The following is a 6086-nucleotide window of genomic DNA, read 5'->3' on the forward strand; positions in this document are numbered from 1 at the left end:
GCCTTTGGCTCAGGGCCTGATCCTGGGGGTCCTGGAATCAAGTCCTGCATTGGGCTCCCTGCATGGAGCCTGCTTCTCCCTCTGCCTGTGTCTCTGCCTCTCTCTCTCTCTGTGCCTCCCATAAATAAATAAATAAAATCTTTTAAAAAATGGGAAGAGAGGACATCATTACTGATCCCATAGACATTAAAATAAAGGAATATTCTGAAAAACTCGATGCCAACAAATTTGATAAACTAGATGAAATGGATCAATTCCTTAAAAGACACAATCTGACAAAAAAAAAAAAAAAACCTCACACAAGAAGAAATAGACCATCTGAATAGACCTATATTTATTAAAGAAATTTAAATCTATAATGAATAACCTTCCAAAATAGAAAGCACTAGACCCAAATGGGTTCACTGGTGAATTCTACCAAACACTTAAGGAATTAAATTTATACCAATTAAATTATACCAATTCTCCACCATCTCTTTCAGAAGGTATAAACAGAAGAAATATTTCCTAAATCATTTTATGAGGCTAGCATTACCCTAAAACCAAAACCAGAAAAAGATAATATAAGAAAACTACAGGGCAGCCCCGGTGGCTCAGCAGTTTAGCACACCTTCAGTCCAAAGAGTGATCTTGGAGACCTGGGATCAAGTCCCAGGTCCAGTTCCCTGCATGGAGCCTGCTGCTCCCTCTGCCTGTGTCTCTGCCTCTCTCTCTCTGTATCTCTCATGAATAAATAAATAAAATCTTTAAAAATAAATAAATAAATACAAAAATTAGAATATTGGTTATTTCTAGGGAAAGAGAAAAGGAGAGAATCAGGGAGGGGTACAAAGGGGATTTTAAAAGTAACAATAAAAAAATAAAAAATATTTTAAAAAACAAATATTAAAAAATAAATAAATAAAATTTAAAAAATAAAAGTAACAATATTCTTTTTCTTAAGTGGGCATCCTTGTATTGTTATTCTTTAAACTGTACATACACCGTACTATAAATATTCTTTTATATGGACTAAATATTCAATACAACAAAAATAGTGAGGTAGTGGGTAGTGGATCCCTAAATTTTGTATTTAGTATTCCATGGATTCTCTTTATAAACTGGGTGTGCAATATGGTTGTCACTAGCCGCAGGTAACAATTTAAGTTAAAATTAAAATTAAATTAATATTCAGTTCCTCAGTCATGTTAGCCATATTTTAAGTGCTTCATAGCTACACGTCTAGTGGTCACTATACTGGTTACAGAATATTTGCATTATTTCAGAGTTCCAGTGGACAGCTCTGCTCTACACAATATATTGTTTAGTTTTGCATGTTTTTGACTTTAACATAAGTTGAATCTACAGTGAGTTTTCTTCTGCAGCTAGTTTTGTTTCATACAGTATTGTTCTTGACTTTCATTCATGTGGTTATAGCTGTAATTCATTCATTTTACCTTATATGTACTGTGACTATGACACAACGTATCTACCTACTTTGGAATCTATTATTGAGGGACATCTGAACTGTTTCCAGATTTTTACTATTACAGCTAATTCTGTTGTGCATCATGAGCATGAGTTTCTCTGGAAAGTATACCAGGTTGAAATTGCTGAGTCATAGAAAATACACATCATCACCTTCTCTAAATAAAGTCAAATTCTTTTTTTTCTTTTTTTAAATTTTTAAAAAATGTATTCATGAGAGACAGAGAGAGAGAGAGAGACAGGCAGAGACACAGGCAGAGGGAGAAGCAGGCTCCATGCAGGGAGCCGACGCGGAACTCGATCCCGGGTCTGCATCCCGGGTCTCCAGGACCACACCCTGGGCTGAAGGTGGCGCTAAACTGCTGAGCCACCCGGGCTGCCCATAAAGTCAAATTCTTTTCCAAAATGTTATAACAATATACTCTCCAGTTAGCAACATATAAATGTACCCATTGTTCAGATTGTCACCAACTGTAATTTTTTACAAATCTTATGAAAATTGAGAGTTCATGGTTTCAGTCTGCATCTTCCTGATTTTGAGTTTGAAAATGAAATAAAATGAATTCGGAAATAAGCTCATGGTTTCTATGGGGCAAGAATCTTGAATTTGGCTCAGTGGGGCGCCTCTGGCTTAAGGTCTCTCATGAGGTCACAACTATGGTGTTAGCCAGAACTGTGGTCTCATCTGCAGGTTTGACCAGGGGGAGATCTGCTTCCCATCCCATTCACGTGGTGTGCTATGATTGGGTTCTTCTTGGCCATTAAGACAGGACTCAGTCCCTCTCTGGCTACTGCTAGAGGCTGCTCCTTAGAGCAACTCACAGCCAGGTAGCCAGCTTCCCTCCAAGGGAGAGAGGGAGAGAGAATGTCAAGAACAAGTCACAATCTTTTTATAAACTAATCTTGGAAGTGACAGCCCATCAGCCGATCACCTCTGCCACTTTCTTTTTTTTTTTTTTTTAATTTTTATTTATTTATGATAGGCACACAGTGAGAGAGAGAGAGAGAGAGAGAGAGAGAGAGAGAGGCAGAGACACAGGCAGAGGGAGATGCAGGCTCCATGCACCGGGAGCCCGATGTGGGATTCGATCCCAGATCTCCAGGATCGCGCCCTGGGCCAAAGGCAGGCACCAAACAGCTGCGCCACCCAGGGATCACCACCTCTGCCACTTTCTATTTGCTAGAAACATGTCATAAATCTAGCTGGCACTGATGGCAGTGGGGAGCAGGGGATTAAATGAGGGCGTAAATACCAGGAGAGGGCTAAATGGAGGTAATTTTGGAGGCTGCCTACCACCCCAGGGGATATTTTTCTGCTGATGGGAGTAATCCCACAAAGAAAGGAAGTGACAATACAGGAGAGAAGAGTGGAAGATCTGCAAAATGCAGAGGACATCCAGGAGCAGGACCTCTCCAGTTACTGGTCCACCCTGCATTTTTCAAGGCCCTTTCATGACTTGGCTACATTCTTTGATCAGAATATGTAAAAGAAATTTGTTAAATCTCTTGTTATCTGTCGCAGCAAGACCAGTCATTTGACCTACTTTCACAGCCATACCCAATCTGATCATCTCCCACGTCCCAGAAACACACCCCAACTGTGTTTCAAGGATCACCTTCCACTAAAATATCTGAGGAACAGGAAGTCTGTTTCGTGTCTGCCTGTGGGTCAGTTCAAGCTGCAACTTGTTTCACTCCAATATCGCCAGCCTCCCACCCACTGATTTCAGCACAGCCCTGCCGTGAACTCTTCCCTTTCCCTCGCGTTACCACCTGCAATAGCCTCCTTTGATTTAATGCTGCCAACCGGGACGACCTCGGAAAGATGATATGAGCAAGGCAGCTGGCCTGGCCTGGCTGTACCTTAATTCCCCGTCACATGACCACCCCCGAGACTACCGCAGCCCACACTGCTCCCTTGTTACTGAGGGGGTAGGGGAGCAGGTAACAGAAGCAACCTTCGGCACAGCTCAAGATTGCAATGACAAAAGAACTTAAAACCAAACATCAGACATCACTGTTCTTAAAAACCCTGGGTCAACCCCAGTGAAACCCTCATAGATCTTTTTTGGCTCCGGTCTGGCCTTCTGCCATGGGGCTGGGCTGCCTGCTTCTTTCCTCCCTCTTCCCGTTTCCTTTGCACACTGAAAAGTCTCTCTCCAATTATACTGAGCAGTCAACACCTTACCCGTAAATGGGAAGCAGGTTCCCAGCTTACTAGTGCATATCTAAAAACCATATTAAATGACTCCTCTAAAGGGAAGAAGGGCCACACATGTGGATTCTGGACTCAAAACAGAATCAAATCAAATACAAAACCAGAAAGAAGCCTGTAACTTATTCTCTTACATATCCTCATCAAAAATGGCTTCTCTTGGGACCCCTGGGTGGCTCAGCGGTTAAGCGTCTGCCTTTGGCTCAGGGCATGATCCCTGGTCTGGAATCGAGTCCTATGTCGGGCTCCTTGCAGGAAGCCTGTTTCTCCTTCTGCCTGTGTCTATGCCTTTCTCCCTGTGTCTCATGAATAAAATCTAATAATAATAATAAGGCTTCTCTTTTTCTATATAGAAAAACAGTAAAAAGAATAAAAAAATTACACACACACACACGCTACATTTTTATGACTGTGAGGGTTAATTTTATGTATCAACTTGACTTAAGTATGTCCAGATAGCTGGTAAAGTATTTCTGGCTGTGTCTCCGAGAGTGTTTCTGGAAGAGATTAGCATTAAATCAGTAGCCTGAGGTAAAGAAGATCTGCCCTCACCAGTGTACACAGGTGTCATTCAATACAGTCCGCTGAAGGCCCAAATAGAACAAAAAGGTGGAGGAAGGGTAAATCCTCCCTTTCACCTTGACTTGGGGCCTCCATCTCTCCCACTCTCCCACATCAGAGCTCCTGATTCTCAGCCCTTTGCTTTGGGACTGTCTGATACCACTGGTTTTCCTAGTTCTCCAGCTTACAGATGACATATCGTGGGACTTCTCAGCCTCCTTAACTGCATGAGCCAATTTCCATAATAAATATCTTGTAAGATATATTTCTACATATTCTACTGGTTCTGTTTCTCAGGAGAAACATGCATGGATAAATATCCACGCTTTTGTTTATGCTGTCCCCTTACCCTAGCAGGTCTTCACTACATCTCCTTCCTCTTCTTGATCTTCCCCCACAATCTAGGCCCAGCTCACGACCCCCTCCTTAGGGGGTCCCCCCCCTTCCCAGACTGCCACAGCCCACACTAATCCCTTGTGTCTGAATTTGTATTGGGTGTCATGGTCTATTTCTTTGTTCCCCAGGTGGTTTTTCTCTGCTAGCCAAGTTATTTTTTTTTAAAGATTTGTTTATTTATTTATGATAGAGACAGAGAGAGGCAGAGACACAAGAGGAGGGAGAAGCAGGCTCCATGCCAGGAGCCTGAAGCGGGACTTGATCCCGGGACTCCAGGATTGCACCCTGGGCCAAAGGCAGGTGCTAAACTGCTGAGCCACCCAGGGATCCCCTCTGCTAGACAAGTTACAGTGTTCTCTGGATTAGAGGACCAGGTTTCGTTTCTTTTCTTTTCTTTCTTTCCTTTTTCTTTCTTTCTTTTTTTTCTTTTCTTTCTTCTTTCTCCTTTTCTTTTTCTTTCTTTTTTTCTCTTTCTTTTCTTCTCTCTCTCTTTTCTTCTTTCTTTCTTCTTATTTATTTATTTATTTATTTATTTATTTTTTTAGGGGCAATGGGGCAAAGGAAGAGGGAGAGAACCTTAGGCAGGCTCCACATCCAGCGCACAGCTGGATACAGGGCTCAATCTCATAACCCTGAGACCTGAGCAAAAAATGAGTTGGATGCTTAACAACTGAGCCACCCAGGCTCGTCAAAAGCACCAGGTCCTCACACCCTTCACACCTATCCTGTGACGGGATATTTATTTCAGTATGGGTTCACAGTGTGAGGTTAATACCTGCTTGTTGGGTGCACCAACCAACTGGAGCCACTTATCTGTGACCTCTCCCCACAGTGTTTCTGGAATGCCAAAGTGCATCTCAGGGGCTCTGAGATGGACCAAGAATAATTCATCTCTCAGACTAGGGACTGAAGGGGGGTGGGGGAGAGAGAGACAGAGAGAGACCGAGGAGACAGTGTGTGCTGTTACCACCAGTCATTGTTTGCCTTTAACTTTCCAGGTCCTTCAATTTGATCTTATCAGCTCACGCTGAGGTCATCGGTCGAAGACAAAACCACTACAACACAATCAAGAACGAGACAGATAGGACCTGTACCGGAATCTGGGTTCCCCAGTGCCTTTTTTTTTTTTTTTTTTTTTGCCTGTCTTATCTCAGACCCCAACCTCTGCACTTGCTTTGTCTTCTGCTTCCTTCTCCCCTCCCAGCCTGCCCGCGTGGGTTTGCACGCCCTTACTTCTGGAAGCCTTCCGGACCCTCCAAGCTCAGCCCAGGGCCGCCGCACCCCACTCCCAGCACGACCGCCCCAACTGCGCCGAACGACCGTATGGATCCGGCCAATGAGCGAGCGCTCGGACGCCGGCGGGGCGCGGGGCTCCTCACCCGCAACTGTCCCGGGGGCGGACGCCCGCAGGCCACGCAGGTGAGGCCAGGTCGGCAGCGCCCCCAGC

The 6086-nt window shown here is 43.9% G+C and overlaps 1 long non-coding RNA gene across 1 annotated transcript; it reads right to left on the minus strand.

Moving 5' to 3' along the window:
• Positions 1 to 5595: 5595 nt before the first annotated feature.
• On the minus strand, positions 5596 to 6012 carry LOC119866367. The gene is made up of 2 exons (XR_005380147.1): positions 5873 to 6012; positions 5596 to 5694 (listed from the first exon to the last, which is right to left on the minus strand). It is a non-coding gene; the product is annotated as an uncharacterized LOC119866367 (long non-coding RNA).
• Between the last annotated feature and the right edge of the window lie 74 nt (positions 6013 to 6086).

This window comes from Canis lupus, chromosome 27 (assembly GCF_011100685.1).
Source record: "Canis lupus familiaris isolate Mischka breed German Shepherd chromosome 27, alternate assembly UU_Cfam_GSD_1.0, whole genome shotgun sequence".
NCBI lineage: Eukaryota > Metazoa > Chordata > Mammalia > Carnivora > Canidae > Canis > Canis lupus.